This window comes from Artemia sp. Qi Xiang Cuo, chromosome 1 (assembly GCF_049724085.1).
Source record: "Artemia sp. Qi Xiang Cuo chromosome 1, ASM4972408v1, whole genome shotgun sequence".
Taxonomy (NCBI): Eukaryota; Metazoa; Arthropoda; class Branchiopoda; order Anostraca; family Artemiidae; genus Artemia; species Artemia sp. Qi Xiang Cuo.
The window spans coordinates 2973080-2993804 of record NC_142794.1 but is presented as its reverse complement, the minus strand read 5'-3'; the positions used below and the strand labels follow the sequence as shown (position 1 = coordinate 2993804).

At 38.1% G+C, this 20725-nt stretch overlaps 1 protein-coding gene across 1 annotated transcript in view; it reads left to right on the top strand.

The window, feature by feature from the left end:
• Nucleotides 1-4747: 4747 nt before the first annotated feature.
• The window catches only part of LOC148955909 (uncharacterized), a 23483-nt gene continuing 7505 nt past the window's right edge, over nt 4748-20725 (top strand). The window contains exon 1 of the mRNA XM_089093083.1: nt 4748-4960. The gene's annotated coding sequence lies outside the window, so the exon portion shown is untranslated. The remainder of the gene's footprint in view (nt 4961-20725) is intronic.

Below are 20725 nucleotides of genomic sequence, written 5' to 3'. Positions count from 1 at the left end.
GAAATACGTGGATGACTTGACGATCCTCGAAGTATGTCACAGGAATATTAAGTGATCCCCTTGAAATTCTATCCCACATTTCGGATGAAGCTAAGAACCTAAATATGAAAGTAAATTCCACTAAATCAATTATAATTACGATAAATTTCTTGAAATCTATTGCCGCCTTCCTTGACCCTATCCCCCCAGATATTTCTGTCTTCCTTTAAATTACTTGGGGTTACAATTTCCTCTAATTTAAAGTGGGATATCCACGTGAAAGATATTGTCCGTAGAGCTAATGCGCCCATGTCTCTCATTAAGCTCTTGAATAAATTTAACATCCCCCCATCCCATTCTTTAAGGATTTATGCTTCCTTTGTACGCCCGCATCTTGAATATGCTTGTCCAGTTTGGCATCCTGGCATCTCCCGTGATGAATCAGATAAAATTGAATCTATTCAAAAAAGAGCCCTAAGAATAATTTTTAAAGAAACTTTGGTACCATATTCACTCCTTCTAAAAAAGGCCAAGCTGGAAACTCTTGAGCACAGGAGAGGAACGCTATGCCTCCGTTTTGCAAAAAATGCAATAATAAACCCTCGCACGGAAAACATTTTCCCCAAAAGACAAAAAGACACCCCATCCAGACACCGCCTGCCACGTGCTGTATCTGAACCCATCCCTCTCTTGTCCCCCCATCCGTTGTTTAACCTCCAGATATGAAAAAACCTTTGTCCCCTTCATTACGGATCAAATAAACCACTAGTTTTTTTTTTTTTTTTGTTTTTTTTAACTGGTGATTCCCATGCTGGTGTCCGTTTGGCTCTTCCGTTCCCTCCCCTTTTTATATACTCTCTTTTTAACATTATTTTTATCTCAATTTTTGTTTTGGTTTTGTTTTAATTTGTGCCTTTTTAACTTTCTTACATTTGACACTTTTTGTTTTTTAGACTAATGAATGGCTTTGCCTGTCTGATATTGTTGTTTTTGGCATTGTTTAGCCAGTTTTTTAGTTGTTGTTCTATTTATGTCTTTTTTTATTATATGACCCCGAAATGCGAATTCGGCCCTTCGGGGCTTGTGATAGTCATTTTTTGAAATAAATATCTTATCTTATCTTATAAACGCATTCACTATCAACGTTACTCAGTCTATCACAGGCCGTAAAGTTGCAGAAAAAATGAACTTCCGGTAAAGGCCGTAAAGTTGCGGAAAAAATGAAAAAATGAAATTGAACTTCCTTGAAGTAATGATATTAGGGCTGTTTTAAAACATTTTTTAAAAAACCTTTTAGTTTTAATGAGTGAATTTGAATGTAAGTTTCTTTTATATTGTTTTTATTCTCTTCGTCTGTTTGGCTGAGGACGGCCCTTGGATATAGGGTCGAAATATTCATTTAAAGTTGCGTTCCACTGTCTTATATAAAAATTTCCCTGTTGTTCTACTTATTTGTTTATTAATGCAGAAAAATTGGTCTATATCAGAAGTTGCACCAGAGGTATTATGGATGAAGGTAAAACTATTATCTTTTGGTTCAAGTCGCATGCCTGTAGGCAAACTGGTAAGTAGTGTAGTGAACTACGTATCGTCGTCTGGTGAGCAATTGAAGTAACCGCAGATCACCACTCTTTCATTGCACAGCTTAGCTAGTAGTCGGTCGGCCAAGGCGAGAGCAGGTGTCGTTGAACTTCATTTCTGAAGCCTGGTTTCTATAGTTCGTGGGTAGGTAAACAGTCACAATGTTGGTTATCGGAGCTGCTTCAGCTTTAACTACAAAGAAATAGCCACACGATTCAATAAGGGAGGCATTTAGCTCTTGACTAATTACGAGTCCAAGTCCACCCGAAGTTCGACCAGCTGAGCTTTTCCGAATAGCAGGATGGAAAAAAATATTGTTTGTCTGGACTACGTTCAAACATACTCATATTCTCTTCTGTAAGAAAATGTTCCTGGAAGCATAACACGTCATGCTTATGGATCCCGTCGTACAGGAACTGTAACTTATGGGAAGCATGTCCGTACATATTTCTTGAGTAAATGGAAAAAACACTCATTCAGCTTTAGCTTTTGCCGCATCTCGGATAACTCTACACTTTAAGCTAAATGACGGGTGCTTCCCCTCGCAGTGCACGCATTTCAGAGGTCAAGAGTGCTGCACTTGGACCACCCCGGTACTGGTTCGGCCGTCTCTGGCTTATGTTTGGCCACCTGACAAAATAAACAGAAAAGTTGCCAGGGGAACATAAAAACTTGTTTTTTGGCTATAAAAGAAAGGGTCAATGAAGTTAAAAAAAAACTAAAGAGCATTAATTTCATATTATAAATTTACTGATCAACACCAAAAGTAAGCCCTTCCGCTAATCTTGGTGTTCCACATGTTAGTGGTTGCAGTTTCATTTCAACTTCTGTCTTTAAGACACTATCCATCTCGTCAGTTAGTGCAAAGTCTCTTGCTCCAGTCTCCTTCAGAAATTGGACCTTAAGTTCTTGAGTTACTTCTTTTCTGATAATGATAATATAGTAAACAGGATTTCCTTTTTTGCGTTTCAGATTAACCAGAATATAATCAACAGCCTTGACTTTCTCAGTCTTAAATTGGAAGATGCTGGTATAGGGCTCTTCTTCAACGTCCATACTGGAGTCTGAAGAGCTGTTGTATACAAGATCACTTACGCCAGAACCGTCACTCCAACTGCAACTCCTTACGAGAAACATACTTTTTGCTTTTTAGCCTTTTCCCTTCTCTGACTTTCTTCCTTTCCAGAACTAGCCCTTTCTTGGCAGATACAGCTTTTATATCAGCAGTAATGCGTTCTTTCACAGGTGTGTCAGTGATTACTTCTGAATTTTTCATATTGTTTTCCTGCTGATTTTCGTGTTGAGCCTTTTGAAAAGAGGTTTGCATGGACAATCACTTTTAACGAATCATCTGCTGATCTTTGTTTCTAATTTAGAGGCAGAACCTATGCTCCATCTCTTTAGGATCTATATTAAAGAAGAAGTCTAAACATCACACAGAACTTGCGCTGAGCATAAAAAACTTCCCTGGTAAGTGCTTCACTAGATGTGGTAGGCATTTTGTCTGAGACACAGGACGAGAGGAGCTCACATTCCTTGAAGACATCTCTGTGGTGGGGTAGACCCTACTTGCTCTGATTCCACTGATTATATTCTCAGGAGTGAAATCCTTTTGATATGCTTTCCCCAGCAGCTCAGCAATGTTATACAGACATAGTTTTACATTTACGGGCAGTCATAAAATTTGGAGCTTCCTGGTTGTAGTAGGCCTTAAGGCACCCCACGGCTATCCTTTCTAGAGGCTGTAGTTTATGAGTAGTGTGGAGAGGGACAGTTAAAAGTACAACACCATTATTTTTAGCCATTTCAAGCAATTCAATAGTGTATTGGCTGATCTGGTTGTCTTTTTTCAGAAGTACAGGTGACAGTTTGAAGGGTTTGTATAAACCCTTGCAGCATTTTATAAAATGCTGCAAGTAAAGCAAAGAATGAGAGGCTGTTATCCACACAGAAGTATTTTCTGAGCCGATCATGATGGTTCCTGGTAAAGCTCCCTTGAATAAAATTTCTGGGCATGGTTTTCCTGGAGAAATAAGTAGAGGAGGGACTGTGTTCCTAATGGATTAACACCAGCACAAATTCTGGTCAACTGCACTCTTTCTGCTGACGTGACCTTCTCTACTTATTGCTGACATCGCTGCGCAATGATCTTACCAGGCTTGTGGATGTTTTCAGATCCGATTCATCAACATTCCAAATGTCTTGTAGTCTGAACATGTGTTTATCAGACATGTGAACATGTCTTGTAGTCTGAACATGTGTCTAGACCTTGCTCCAGGTTGTTAAAGAAAGCTCCTACACCGAGAGGGTTGAAATCAGTTACCCATCATAAGCTTGTACCTTCTGGCGTTTTTACTGATAGAGTTTTAAAGCGATCCATAAAACCACGGTACCAATATTTACCTGCAATTCCTCCACTGCCTCCACTACCTTTGTATTTCCTGTTATCACGTACTTTTATACTCTTAATAATGGCAGAAGTTCATGCAAATTTACGTGCTTCTAGGAGAGTATGGTCGAAGTGCAAAACAGCTATCGTTTTCAAGAGAGTGTTTAGTCCTTTTTCTTGTTCCTCTGTAAATATTTATCATGTGTTGTAACAAGGTGTAAAGAAACTCAGATCCAGACTTTGTCGAGGGATATTGAGCTTCTCAACTTTTTTCATGTGGTCTTGCAGCGTTTCTCTAGGGACACCCATGGCACTTGCAGAGAATCCGACTGACTTTTTGTCAACTGAGACAGAAAAAACTACTGTTTTCTTTTCTTCTGGATCCCAGTCGCCTTTCTTTCTTTTCTCTAATATTTTACTATTATAGAAGAGAAACATCAAATCTCCACTCACTCAAGTTTACGCTATGTAAAACTCAAGAACAAACCGGTTTCTTCATTAGTTTCTTTCAGCTTAGCGTGAGACAAGACAAAGACAAGTGACAGAATAGATGGGAAATATATAATTTGGGCTATATATTTTCACATAAGGGGGGGGGGGGAAAGGATTTGGGAAGTTTGAAGTCAGAAAACAGTCCTTACTTAATAATATGCAGATTAATGGTACCTAACAATATTTGCATGCAGACCCGCTATACTCTACCCCCCTCCCCCCCTAATGTGCAAATATATAGCCCAAAGTTGTTTTGCATTGGTTCAGCTAAGCTTTCTAATAAAATTTTTCAGAAGGAACAAACAGGTCTTCAACAAGATATTTTCAAGAGTCTGAAGCCTGGAAAACCACATAAAGCATTATATCGTTCAGAATATTGCAACTTTGGTCTACCAAGATTTGAGCCCCGCTCCCCTGTTCCAGAGGGAGTAAAAGCAGTATCCCCCAGAATATTGGTATAAATGACGCCACTCTTGAGTAAAATTGAAGCTTACTTGCCTAAACAAGCAATGGAAACAGGTGATATTTAACAAAATTAACTTTTTCAGGTAAAAATAAACAAGGCTCTTTGATTTTAAGATAGTTTATACACAACGGAAAGAATTTTACAAAGGAATCAGGTAAAGAGTTGAACTAAGTTATTAAAATAGGTACTGGTGCGTTATATGGGCCTTTACAAGGAAACCAGTCACGAAAAACCCGCCAGATGGGTTAATTCAAGAGAGCGCCATAGAGTATATGCAATGCACAGCCTGGTGTTCATTGCGTTTAGGATATTTAACCGGTTGTTTTGGGGGGTTTGGGGGGGTGCCTAGGTTAGGTTAGGTTAAGTATTTAATATGTGCTATGCTTTACAACCCCCCCCCCCCCCCACCCCATAATGTGCAAATATATAGCCCAAATTTGTTTATGAACTATTATATATTCATCCTATTTTATTTTTTTCATTAGCATTAACCAAACTTGACTTTTTAAAAGGGACCATATAATGCACCAGTACCTTAAAATAAAGAGTAAGCAACAACATTTATTTACAACTACACATGCATTCATACAACGAAATTTACATAGGCCTATTCATAAATAAATTATTACACACAATTTATATCAGGAGAGAGGTTAAATTTTATAAATACAGAAGAAACAGGTGAATTATACAGGGAATTGCGAAAAGTAAACACAAACTTGAGAGTTTAGGTAGGGAGGTGTACTGAGGCCTGGTATGACAATATACCTGCATTGCTTGAAATATGTAGCATCCAAATAATACCTCTGTTTTGACTTGTAAAGGGATAATATTTCCTCCCATTTTAGTTTAAACCCGGGAAGGTTTATGATTTGGTCAGGGAGTGCTGTTTCAAAGCAGTGAAAAAGGGGTATAATCAACTTCCGTCCCATTCGAAGATTGTCTTTGGGCCTCTTATTTCACTTGTCTATTGATGTAACTCCTACGTAAACTTGTATCACAGATTATTGATATTTACACAAATTTCTCACTTCAACATTTTTGCAAACCTAAAAAAGTAATCTGGTCAGATGATTGGGCTTCTTAAAAGTTGATAATATCTGACATTGAACGGGCGGAGCGTTATCCAATCGAATGACATTGCGTGGGAGGACTAGTTTTGTTATATAGCCAATGTAATTGAGGAACATGTTGGTCCATGTATTTTGCTAGGAGTGAGATATCTGGTGAAACCTAATAGATAATATGTGCTTCTATTTTCCAGAAAATGGAGAAAGTATGTCATGTTGAGCAACAAGAAATAGATAAAAGAGCCAATACTCTGAATTCATCATCATTTTTACACTTGATTAAAAATCCACAAAAGAAGTTTTTCATAGAACAGTAAAGAGCAACATTAAACCAAAGATGAGCAGAAATAATGTCAAATAATACGTCATGCATAATGTGCTTAGTTAAAAGCCAAAACAAACAAAAATTACAAAAAATCACCAAGTCAAACTTTAACCAGCAGAAACTGCAACAAAGAGCAGAAGGCCCCTTGTACCTTCTAAAGGCCATGGCATAATTCCTATTTACGTGAAACAAATTTTACTTCCAACTTTGTGTTTTAATTTTCCATAAGATGCAGAAAGAAATGCCATAGTAACAAACATTACTGAAAAGAACAAATGAATGTGGATTGACAATTTAATATATAATAATATTAATTACTCAAAGTCTCAATATTTTTAGATTTATTAAAGTTAAAAAAGATAAAACGATTAAATGTATTTTGTTTTCAGTAAAGTGTAAATTATGTTCAGGTTTTTAGAAAGCACAGGGAGAGTTAGTCCTACTCCTCTATGGAGTAGTTCCTGTTAGTTTTCAATTTGACTTGGTTGTTTTTGTAATTCCTGTGTGTTTTGGGTTTCATTTATTTATTGATACTATAATGATTTATTATCGTTTTATGCTTAACATAGTTTTTGAATTTATTAGTTATTTAGAAAGCACAGGGAGAGTTAGTCCTACTCCTCTCTGTAGTAGTTCCTGTTCATTTTCAATTTGACTTGGTTGTTTTTGTAATTCCTGTTTGTTTTGGGTTTCATTTATTTATTGATACTGTAGTGATTTATGTTCGTTTTATGTTTGACATAGTATTTGACTTTATTTCTGCTCACCTTTGGTTTAACATAGCTCTTTACTTTTGCTTTAAAAACTTCTTTTCTCTATGAGAATCCATATTTTAGCTTACTTTTGGACAGAACTTTGAAGCAATTTTAAATAATGGCTGCACTATAATGCTTGCACAATAACGGGGCTAATGGGATTGTAACCAACATCAAATTATGATCTTGAATAACCTATAGACACGTATTAATCAACTATACCCCTAAACATTCCCTTAAAGTTTCAACTTAACTCCCTTAGCCTTTCCTGAGGTATACTCTTTTGACAAAATTGGATGCACATAAATGCACCTAATGTTTGAAAATCAACCTTTAGTTGAAAGCTAACCTTTGGGATTCTATAGGGCTGACAGAATTCTAACCCCCAACATGCTAAAATGTTGAGCATAGACAAATATCAATCAACCATACCCATAAACATTCTCTAAAAGCTTCAACTTCGTTCCCTTAACCTTCCCCGAAATATTGTAGATATGCTCTTTCAATAAAATTGGATGTAAATAATGTATTTTGATTTTGTTCAACATCCCCATCAACATGGACTGAAGTTCCAATGTAATTCCCTTAGCTTTTCCTGGGATATTACACATACTCCCTTTTGAGAATATGGGTACGTGTAGTTTATCTAGATTTAATTTTACATCCCCCTTAGCTTTTCCTGAAAGTTCTGACAAAATACCCTATTCTATTCCTGAGATATTGGATCTGTGCTATTTTGACAACTTAGATGCACTTAAACTCTGTTGATTTAGTTCAATAGTAGTACTAGTACTTGTAGTAGAAGTAGCAATAGAAGTAGTAGCAGCAGTCACAATCACAGTAGTAATAGTAGGATTAGCAACAGAAGCAGCTGCAAAAAGTTACTGTCAAATGTAGTCACAGTTCCAAGTTGTTTTAGTTGCAGTCACAGTCACAAGTAGCAGCAGAATCCAGCAGTTATTGTAGTCATAGTCATATGTAGTCACAATCACAGTTCCAAGTTGTTATAGTTGCAGTCACAGTCACAAGTAGCAGCAGAAACAAGCAGTTATTGTAGCCATAGTCATATGTAGTCACAATCACAGTTCCAAGTAGTTACAGTCACAAGTAGTTGGATTTCTAGCCACCTGTAGTCAAAGTTGCAAGTAGTCAGAGATGCAAACAGTAACAAGTAGTCACAGTTACAGTTGTAAGTAGTGGCAGCTGAAGCCATAAATAGCTGCAGTAGTAGTAGTAGTAATTCTAATAGTAGTAGTTGCAGAAGCCCTTAAAGTTTCAACTTAATACCCTCAGATGACCTGTTATACTGCTGATATGCCCTTTTGACAAACTGCTTGCATATAATGTGTTTGGTTTAGTTCAACATTCCCCTCAACACTCGTTGAAAGTTTCACCTTAGCCACTCCAAATATACTATGGATATGCCCTTTTACCAAGCCTTTGGTTAAATATCCCCCTCAACATTCCCTAAAAGTATCAACTAAATATCTTTTGCAGTTCTTGTATGTTGCAAATACAACCTTATGACAAACTTGGATGCACATAGTGTCTTTTGAATTGGTTCAACATCCCCAATGAAAATTCCAACATAACACCCCTAGCTGTTTCAGGGAAATTTCATATACACCCTTTTGACAAACTGAATAGTGTATACATAGTGCCTTTTGATTTAATTTTGCACCTTCCTCAACTTTCCCTGAAAGTTAAAACTTAATACCCAATTCTATTCCTGAGACTAGTATCTAGGCCTATACAATTTTGACAACCTGGATGCCCTTCAACTTTTTTAGTTTAGTTGAATAATAACAGGCTTAGTTGCAGTAATAGCAGCAGTAGTATCCACAAAAATGGTAGCAAATATTAGTATCCCTGAAAGTTTAACCTAAATACTTTAAGATGTTTCTGGGGTATTGAAGATACATACCTTTGATGGCCTTCATGTAAATAGTGTGTTTTGGCTTAATTCAACATCCCCTGCTCGTATATGGTAGTAAGATCAGGAATAGTAGCAGTGGCGGATCCAGAGGGGGCGTGCATCCCCTCCTAGCGTAGTCTAAAGTAGTGTAATTTACTTAATTGACGCAAGTTTGCGTTGATTAAATTTGCTCCTAATGCAAGTTTATTGGATCAACCTATTTTGCACCCCCTCCCCCTTAAAAAAAAATCCTGGATCCACCCCTGAATAGTAGCAGTAATAGCCATGAAAGTTTCACCTTAACACCCTTCATGAAGTGTAGCATTATCTATTATATTTGCTTGTGCTTGCTTGTATATTGCTTGTGTATACTTTTGCTTATATTGCTTGCTTGTGCTTATTATGAATTGTGATATCTATAATGATTTATACAACATCGGAGGTTTATGAAATCTAAATTAAACTATTGAATCAAAGAATACTACATGGTGTCAGAAGTCATGGATATAAGTCAACCATCAATCAACTGGAACACCAATGATCTCGCTTCTGAATGGACCAAGTTCGAGAGTCATGCAACACTGATGTGTAAAGGTCCCCTTGCTGAAAAGTCAGAGAGAGTGCTATGTGCCTACCTTCTCATACGGGTTGGTAATCAAGGGCGAAAGATATTCAGCACATTTAAGCTCACAGAAGCAGATAAAGACAAATTCAAGGTGTATTTGAAAAATTTCAGAGAGTATGCAGCTCCTAAGAAAAACCAAGTGTTCTCATGCTACATCTTCCAAAAGCGAGACCAAAGAGTCACTGAAAATGTTGAGAAATACATAACAGAACTAAAAATTCTAGTCAAACCATGTGGATATACTGATGAAAGTGAGATGGTGAGAGACAAAATAGTATGTGGAGTGACAAATCCTAGACTGCGTGAGAAACTCTTGGGAATTGGTGACAGTCTCACACTTACCCAAGCTGTCACAATTTGTCATGCACATGAATCAACCCAAGCACAACTCAAAACATTTGAACAGAAAGAAATCAAGCAATAAAGTGGATGCCATTTCAAAAAGCAAATACTATCCGCCTCATAAGGAAGCAGAGTGCTACTTCTGTGGTGGCACATACTCTCTCCAACACATATGCCCTGCTAAAGGAAAATCATGTTCAAAGTGCAAAAAGAGTAACCACTTCGCCAAAGTCTGCAGAAGCAAGGCAGTGAATGCTGTTGGCAATGGTGCAACAGAGAGCCCTAGTTTCACTAGTGAATTGCGAAATCAGGAAGAAAACAAGGTATTTCTATATGTGATCAGGAGACTCCAGCAGTGATGAAGTTTTTGCAGAAATATCTGTTAGTAGAGAGCTGAAGATCAAATTCAAGGTTGACACTGGTGCCCTGGTCAAAATACTCCCATCTCAATACTTAAGTAAACTGTCAGAAAAGCCAAAGCTAACCAAAGCCACTCAATGACTCACCAGCTACTGTGGATTAGCCATACCCTACCTTGGGGTATGCAGCCTGTCATGCAGCTACAAAAATGGACCTATACAATCTCATGTATTCTACATAGTCAAAGCAAATACCACACCCATAATTGGCCTCAAGACAAGCAAAGACCTGAACCTGATCAAGCTTGTTCTGAACATTGAACAGTCCCCAGAAGCTGAAAATGTTAACGTGTTTAAGGGCATACAGAAAGATAAAATAGAATGCGAGATACATTTAAAGGACAATGCAACCCCAACTGGTCACCCAGCTAGAAAAGTACCACTAGCAATGAAAGAGAAGCTTAAAAAACGAACTAGATAGGTTGGAATCCCTTGACATCATTGAAAAGGCTAGTGAACCAACAGATTGGGTAAATACCAGGGTAATGGTTGAGAAAAAGGATGGAACTGTCAGATTATCTATTAACCCCGTGGACCTTAATAAGGCCATAAAACGTCCACACTACCCTATCCCAACCTTCGAGGATGCTGTTGCCAAGATAGATGGAGCAGTTATTTTCAGAAAGTTACACACTTGCTCAGGCTATTGGATACTACCACTCTTTACTCGATCTTTGTACCTAATAACTCTAAGCACAATATTTGGACGCTATAGGTGGAACAGATATCCCTTTGGCCTTGTATTGGCACAAGATGAGTTCCACAGGAAAATGGAAGAAGCATTTAAAGGTCTTAAAGGCATCAGAATACTTGTGGATGACATCTTAGCATACAGAAAATCCAGTAAAGAGCATAACAAAAGGTTTACTGCAGTTCTCAACAGAGCTAAAGAAACCGGAATTTGACTTAACAAAGACATGCCACGGTAATGGTTGAGAAAAAGGATCTTCAGAGGTTACTTGGAATGTTGAATTTTCTTTAGAAATACATACCTGATCTATCTTCAAAGAACAAGCCACTGAGAGACCTGACAAAAGCCACAGAATCCAAGTGGGAAGCTGTTCACAAATCATCAATGGAAACACTGGGCCTTAAGGTTGATGCATCAAAACATGGGCTGTGAGCTGAACTATCCTTGAAAGATAAAATCTTTGGTTTTGCTTCATGGGTGCTAAGCAAGAGAGAGCAGAACTATTCACAGATGGAGAAAGAGCTGTATGGGGGGGCACACCCACTCCATGATGCACCTGCCTGGCTCCAGCAAATGATGATACAGATACAGCCCCACAACTTAGAAGTCTGATACAGCCCTGGAGCAGAAATACTAATACCAGATGCACTACCAGATCTTCACTTACCTGACACGGACACTCAATTACAGAACAACATTGAAGTTTATGTTCATACAGTGATGAAATCCTTACCAGTGAGCAACTCTAAACTTGATGAAATCCGGCATGAGACTCGCCAAGATGCCCAACTAGTAACACTTGTATCCCTTGTACATGATGGCTGGCCTTCAAAATGTCAGTCATGCCCAATGGAGGTTTTGGCCTTGTGGAATATCCAGCACAAACTGAGCATCCACAATAGTCTGCTATTGAAAGGTCAGCAGATCATCATACCTCACACGCTGAGAACTAACATTCTACACCAACTCCACCAGGCTCACCTGGGAATAGACAAAACTAAAATTTCACAGCCAGCCAACTAAATTTTCACAGCCAGCTTTCTGTTTCAACAGAAAAATCAAACAAGCCCAATGAGGCTAGTTCAGTTGGTCCTACAATTGTCCTTGCCCCACCCCAGTGCCACGTTCTTGAAGTTCTTCCCGAAGGCCCAACGCATGTATCATGCCAAACCACTGAATGCAGCATGGATAAATATGTTCAAACGGACAGCGTCACGACATCCCCCTCATCACAAGCAGATTTTACAAAAATTTTTACTTTAAAAGAAAAGCTAACAGATGTGTTAATGCTAATTAGAGTTTGTCAATTTATGAAAATGATTCAAGCAGTCAACTTACAAATTATTCCATCACAAACGAGGTAAATAACACCTTAGATTCGCATCATCAAAACAGTGCATTGTCCCCAAGCTCAATGAATATTAATGAAGGAAGCAGAAGGAGCAGAGGATTAAGTTCATCAACTTTAGCCACTACGAGTGATATAAACCCAAGTTCAGAAACTGTACCTGACCCCAATATCACCTCTATTCAACCTAATTATAATCCTGACCTTGAGAACTCAATCAGAGATGCCCGAATTTGTATTGAAAGTAATTTGTAATAGAAAGTGACTAATAATAAGGACTTCTCTACAAATAATCGCAAATGTGCTAATATAATTTTGGCAGGTATTTGCAAATTAGGTGATGAATGTCATTTTGGACATGATCGTGCTCCACGCAAGTTGCAGGAAAAAAAGTATTCCTGATAATAGTGCTATAAAAAATTGCAAGTTTTGTAAGCAAGGAAATTGTAAATTAGGTTCAAAGTGCCCCTATAATCATGGATCGATTACTCGTAACTTCAAAAAACAAAATGAAGCTAGTCCAAGAGTTTGTTCTCGATTTTTATATAACAAGTGCGACCAAAAGAAGTGCTCGTTATTGCACTTATGTCGTTTTTACCTCACTGGCAAGAGTACTAAAACAAAGTGTAATTTTGACCACGTTCCTTTATGTAAGTTAGCATCAAGTGGTTGTTGTTTCGGGTGTGATAGCCTGCATATTTATGTCCCCCTTCCTTTTTACGAAATAAATCGAGCCGCAATCAAAAAACAAGTGCACAAACTTGGGCAGTCCCAGCTGTTACCAGTCAAGGATTCAACACTGGAAAGCCCCTTTTTTTAGGCAGCACTACGGACCCCATTCCTCCCTCATTAATGACCCCTCATTACCTACCTCCCTATCCTTTACAAAGCAACATGCCCCAGGCATCCTCTACCCGAAACGCCCCTCCAACCCAAAATTTTACTCCCGACCAGTCAAACCATCATCACAGACGTTACTGCACCAAAACCCTCCCACAGTCCCCTCTTACTCATATCCCTCCCAGTCACAAGCCCCCTTGCATACCCTACCCGCTCCATATGCCCAAGATGCTGTTGATTGGTTCTGGCCTCCATCTGTCATTTGCCAAAGCAAATCCCCCCTCCCTCCTCCCAGACAGTTCCCGCCCCACGTCCATGTCCCACCCCCTTCGTACCTTCCCCGCTCCCCAGGTCCTCCCTACCAAAAACCCTCCCGAGTCAACTACTTCTTACCCTATATCCACGAAACCCCGCCTCCGACCCATTCGTTTTACCCCGCGTGCCCACCCTACCAGTGTGACTCAGGTCTGAGACCTTTTGCATTTATTAATTGTTTTGTATTAAATCCTAATTGTTCGCACTTCCCGACAACTGAAAACAAGTCGCACCTTCCTCATCATGCTTCGTCTGTATCCTCGCCCTTCCTTCCACCTCCAAATCCCCAAGGTAAATCCTTCTCTTACCCTACATCTCCGCAGCATCATAATATTAAATTGAAACCCCACCCAGGAAATTCTCAAACACACCAAGTATCCCTGTCGAGATTCCACAATCGGTTTATTTTTCCTAAACTTTTAGTTACTAATGCTGAAAGTCTTGATTTTGAAAAGCTTACAGAACTCGAGGTGCTTTCAGAATCAAAACTAATCGACATTATAGCTATTACGGAAGTACAGTCCCATGACCCAGGGTCTCTGCACCTGACAAATTATACGGAGTTTATTAAACTCCGTCCTTTAGACCACCCACTTGGAAAAAAAGGTGGGGTGTTTTGTTCTTTACTAAGAGTAACCTTTACCCAAAGCTTATTCGAGTCACTAGTTTATCCGAGTATGATGAAATCCTCTGGCTAAGTATTAGACCAAAAGTTCTTCCTCGTCCATTTAATATTATTGCAATAGCTGTTTTCCATTACTCCCCAAATCAAAATATCGAGTCAAAACTTAAATTCATTCTGCAATTGCAGACAAGTGCTGATTTTGTTATTTCTAAATACCCCAATGCTGTTCTGTTTTTAGCTGGCGATGCAAATGAACTTAAATCGTATTATTTTTGCTCATCGATTAAATTAAAGAAGTTTTTTAAAACACCCATGACTCGGGGAAATACCTCTCTTGATGTTATTTTAACTAATATGTATAATTTTTACAACCCTCCCACAGCTTTGCCTCCATTAGGTGGGAGTTATCATCTTTCGATTCTTTTATCCCCCTCCTCAAATTTTAAGCATTCTTTCTCAATAACTCATGGCAGTTATCGCCCTCTTCAAAATTCTGGTCTTCCTTCTTTTGGTATGTGGCTGAATACTGAAGATTGGTCCGATGTTTATAGTTTAAAAAATCTTGATGAGAAAATGACTTTGTTCCACAAAAAGCTAATCGACAAATATCAAATTTGTTTCCCTGAAAAAAAAATTAAAAAGGTGCTCCAGTGATAAACCCTTTATTAACCAAACTATAAAAACACTAATTAGAACCAAATTGAAGCTTTTCAAAAATGGTAAACAAGATAAAGCCAATAAACTAAGAAAATCAATTAAAAGAGAAATTCGCAAATTGGCACAATCGTACTACAAAAATGAGGTCGAAGTATTGTTCACTAATAAACCAAAAAACTGGTATTCTGAGGTTAAAAAGCTATGTGGCAGGAGGTTTGAACAGCTTAACTTCAATCTACCCGAGTCCCCTGATATTACTGCCAATAATCTCAATAAATTCCTTGCTTCCATTGTCCAGAGCAATTGTCCACCACTGTCCGACCAATTACCATCAGGAGCCCTTTCCCCTTCTTTACCCTCTGTTTCCCCGTCTGAGATAGAAAGAAGAATTCAAAAACTAAGAAAGACAAGTATTTGTCCTTTGGATATCCCCTTTCCTCTTATTAGTGCCTTAGGTGATTTCTTGTCTAAGCCCTTGTCTTTCCTGTTTAACAAAATTACTGAGTCTGGGCAAATTCCTACAATTTGTAAACAGGGTTTCATAACCCCTTTGAAAAAGAAAAACGGAAAGCCTGGTTTTGAAGGCGTTCGGCCAATAACTCTTACTCCTATTTTTTCAAAGCTTTATGAAGGATTACTTGCAGATTGGCTAAAGGAAAAAATCCTACCTCTTACTGACTTGAAACAATGTGGGAACCTAAAATCCACCTCTACTTCCCATTACCTTGTTTCTCTTATTGATCACATCGGGAAAACCCTTGAAAAGCCTAATTCCTGGCTAAATTTAATTTTTATTGACCCTTCACAAAGCATTTGACCTTGTTAACCACAATATATTAGCTCAGAAACTTGTCACCAAATTCAATATTGATCCCTTACTGGTGAAATTAGTTGCCTCCTTCTTAACAAATAGATTGCAAGTTGTCAAATACCAAAACCATTATTCAAATCCTCTCCCTGTCCACAATGGCATACCCCAAGGTACTCTCCTTTTTTCAGTAATGATCAACAGCCTCGCAAAGGAATTTCCTGACTGATGGAAATTTGTTGATGACCTAACGGTTGTTGAAACTTGCTTCATAATTTTCATAAGTGACCCTATTAGTATCCTAAATCAATTTGTAGACGTGGCCTTAGACTTAGACATGACAGTAAACGCCTCTAAGTCCATGATAATGCCCATTTGTTTCCTCAAATCCTTGCCCTATTTTCTTAATCCTATCCCTCCTGAAATTTCTGTGTCCTCATTTAAACTACTTGGCGTCACAATTTCTTCCAATTTAAAGTGGGATATCCACGTTAAAGACATCATCCATAGAGCTCATGTGTCTATTGCCCTCCTTAAGCTCCTAAATAAATTCAGCGTCCCCCCTTCCCACTCCTTACGAATTTACACTTCTTTTGTCCGCCCACATCTAGAATATGCTTGTCCAGTTTGGCACCCTGGTATCTCTCGCAAAGAATCAGAAAAAATCAAATCAATTCAAAAAAGAGCCTTGCAAATAATTTTCAAAAAGGCAAGGTGCCATCCTCTCTGCTCCTAAACAAAGCTAGTCTGAAAACCCTGGAGCAAAGGAGGGTTTTGTTGTGCCTCCGTTTTACAATAAATGCCATAACAAACCCTCAGAAGGCAAGTATTTTCCCCAAACGTCACTCCTCATCCAGATTACGGCCGCCTCGAACTGTTTCTGAGCCCATCCCTGCTTTGTCCCCCATTCGCTGCGTTACTTCCAGATATGAAAGAATTTTTATCCCCTTCATTACAGAAAAAATAAATAGAATGTCTCAATAGTTTCTTCCCCCCCCTCTTTTTTGTTTATTAGTTGATGGTACTGCCCAGGTTCTTGCACTCATTTTCTTGCCCCCCCCCTGTTTTTTTTCCAGTTTTTATTGTTTTTAACTCTTTTATTGATTTACTGTAGTTGAATTATTGACATTTTCTTAGTATCCCTTTTAATTTAAATGCATTTATGTCTTGCTCTAAGTTTAGTTTGACCAGTTTTTATTGCATTTATGTCTTGCTCTAAGTTTAGTTTGACCAGTTTTTATCTTTTTAATTTTTTAATTGACTTTTTACAGTTTTAATTATTGACTTTTAAATGATTGTTCATTATGGTTTTCTCTATTTTGTTGTTGTTCTTTGCATTTTTAGTGTAACCATTTATATTGTCAACTCCAAAGTCTGAATTCGGCCCTTTGTGGGCTTGTGATAGAGAATTTTTTTAAATTAAAAAAAAATATCTTATCTCTATGCACACAAGAATGATTGTATATTGGCCAAAGATGAATGCAGATATAGAGAGGTTTGTTCAGAATTCTGAAATATGTTCAAGTTTGCCGCCAACAACCAGAAGGAACTGCTAAAAAGCAGCCAGATACCATCACTCCCATGGCAACACCTTGGTATTGACCTATTTGAGTGGAAAAGAGCATGCTTGCTCATAATCAGTGATTATTATAGCAGGTTTTTTGAAGTTGAAAAATTGCCAAGCCAAACTTCTTCCACCATTATAGAATAAATGAAAACCAGTTTTTCACGTTTTGGGATTCCCCAGCTCATATCCTCTGACAACAGTCCACAACTGTTCTCCCAAGAATTCAAAGATTTTACTCAGTCCTGGGGAATCAGCCTGAAAACATCTAGCCCCTTATACCCAAGATCCAATGAGCTTGTAGAAAAGTCTGTCCATATCTGCAAGAAAATACTCACTAAAGCAAAAGAAGCTGGAACCAACCCTCGTATTGCTCTTTTGGAATATAGGAATATCCCAGTTGACAGTTATGCTTCACCAGCCCAGCTTCTAATGAGCTGCCAGCTCCAGTCAATCCTACCATCAACATAACAACAGCTAAAACTCAGAATTGTCTCAACAAAAGATTTCATGCAACACAGGTTGGTTGAACATAATAGGCAGAAATCTTACTATGACAAATCAGCAAAGCAACTCCCAGAACTCCAGACAGGTGACAAAGTTTTATCCAGAAAATGGCAAATAGCTCTTGGACAAAAGCCAAAATCATGAAAATCCTAGATCCTATATAGTTGAAACTGCTGATAGATCTAGGCTGCAAAGAAATAGAACCCATATCTCTAGACACTGTTTCCCTACCCCCACATCAATGGGCACCCTGACAACTAAAACAAAAACAATGACACAGCCTATCTGGACACCTCCCATGTAGCAAATCTGCAAATTGATTCTTATCCAACAGAAGAAGCCTGCAAAATTGATCAGGAGTCACACAAAGAAGAGGCACCACTGTCACCAAACATCAGACCTACCTCCCGGCACCATGTGGACCCCTGTGTACGTGCTGAAGTTACACCACTCTTTTCCACATCAGTGAACTTGCCTTGGACCCACAGTGGCAAAGTGATTAGGCCAATAACATGGCTTGATATATAGACCTTGTTAAGTGTGAAGAAGGGAGATGTAGCATTATCTATTATGTTTGCTTGTGCTTGCTTGTGTATGCTTTTGCTTGTATTGCTTGCTGGTGCTTATTATGATTTTATTATAGGTACTTGGGTCTAAATTAAAATATTTAATCAAAGAATTCTACATTAAGCTTTACATACCCCTGAACTTTCCCCACGGCCAAACCCAGGATTTTTTTTTTTTTTTGGGGGGGGGGGTGGAGTTTCACTCAAAGATTTTTTTTAGGGGGGGGGTCAAACCCACCTAAATGGGTATAGCCTTGAAATTCCCTGGAGGTTTCAACTCAATACCCTACTCAGCAGAGGTGTTGTTTTTTTTTTTTGGAGGGGGGGCAACTGCCCCCCCCCACCCCCCAATAATTTGGAGAAAAAAATATTGCATAGCCTATGCCCCTTGACTATCTGGATATGGACCCCTCTAGCACCACCAATAAAAATGCTGGAGCCACATCTCTGCTACTCAATGCCTGTAATATTGTGTCTGTGCCATTTTGACAACCTGAAGGCAGTTAAACCCTTTGGTATAAGGTATAGTTCAATGATAATAATAGCAGTAGTTACAGTAGTAATAACAGTGGTATTAGTAGGAGCATACACATACTGCCTTTTGGTCAGTTGAATGTCTGCCTCAACATGCCTTGACAGTTTCAACTTGACAACCTGAGAAAGTAGAATATTACTTTCTACTCAACCCTGAGAAAGAAAGTAGAAATACCTAAAGAAATTGAACTGAATTAATTAACATATATTCTTTCAGAACCACTATCCTAAAGCAGCTATAGTCCTACCCATTTTCTGAGCAGTAAACTCTGCTGTAAATTTGAAAGCAGTTGGAATACCCTAGAACATAGGCTAACTTAAATGTTGGGTATTTGCATAGAGAGCTAACTGGAGAGAAGGAAACATGTTAAGAAAATAATTGGTAAAGTTTATACAAAATCATATTATTGAGTTAGGAATAAATTGAATACACCACTCAATGCCTTTTTTTATGCTGATTACAAATATAATAATCATTTCTATTGGAAATGATTTTTAGACCCCCCCCTATATAGGTCAATTCAGGGTTAGGTTAGGTATAGCCTATATAGGGGGGGGAGGGGGGCTGAAATTCATCTCTGATAGAAATGCTTATTATATTTGTAATCAGCATAAAAAAAGGAATCGAATGGTGTATTTGCTTTATTCCTAACTCAATAATATGATTTCATAGAACTTTACCAAATAATCCTTACTTCATAATAGGCTATGCAAAATAATCATAGTAAACAAATTTTGCATGTAGCCCTGCTATACTTTACCAACGATACTTTAAAGCCCAGCGCCCAAAGAACCCAAATTCATTAATACTTTAGCGCCCAGAACCCACAGCTCCCAACTTGAAAAATATATACTACCATTACCTTTAGCACAGCAAATTTACAGTCCATTTCTTCTTTAAATAGCGATTTAAAAAAGTATCATATCTAAAGTTAGCAAATCACAGATGGTGCGGGTATACACAAAAGAATTCTGCTACTCACAAAGATATATTCAATTTATGTCAGCAAGACATTGTTTCGGCAAGGTGAATATGGCAAAGAGAGATCATTATCAATTACAGGAGGGGAGATTTGACTTCTGTCGGTAAACACATTTCACAAAGAGGCAATTTGTGTGTTACAAATATTCGAGATATGTCATTCAATGTTGGCTCCTGACAAATTAAAATGCATGTATTATATACATTCGGGCTTTGGCTTCGCTTGACCCCGCTCGGGCTTATTATGCCATATACAATATTTTTACTAAGTGATTTACCATAATTTTCAAAGTATTTACCATAAAATGTAATAGGCTAGGTGCCCCACTGTTAAAAGACTTTGTGACTTTTTATTTAACAAAACCAGTTGCCCAGCGCCCAAGAACCCAAACAAAGATAGATCATATCAAGTTACAGGAGGGGAGATTTGACTTCTGTTGGCAAAAGCATTTCACAGAGCACTGGGCACTGGCTTTGGGCACTGGGCACTAAAGTATCGTTGGTCTTGATTGCTTCATTTTCCTAACCTAACTGCTTTCCAAGAAAGCCAAGAGTAGCTAAAGTAGAATTTTAACCAACATGCAATTGGTCCATTTATAAGAAAATGTAGGAGATTTTGAATGAAAGTGGAAGCATGTGAAATATCTGTCAGCTACAACTTGTCTGCATAGCCTAGGCTTTTAAAGGCTAATTTTAAAAGTGTTTTTTAAACATGTTTCCTTCTAGAGTCCAACTGCTAAATTAGTGCCAGGTACCATAGAAAGATGAGAATAATGGTAATAAACAAATTTCAGATTTATTTGTCTTTGGGTTCTATTATTGGCTACTGGAAGCCTTAATTAGGCTCGTACAACCTAAAAATGACAGTTTTATGTTACCTTCAATTTTTCAGGCAAAATTGAAGAAGTGTTCCACTTTGTCAGTAGGCTA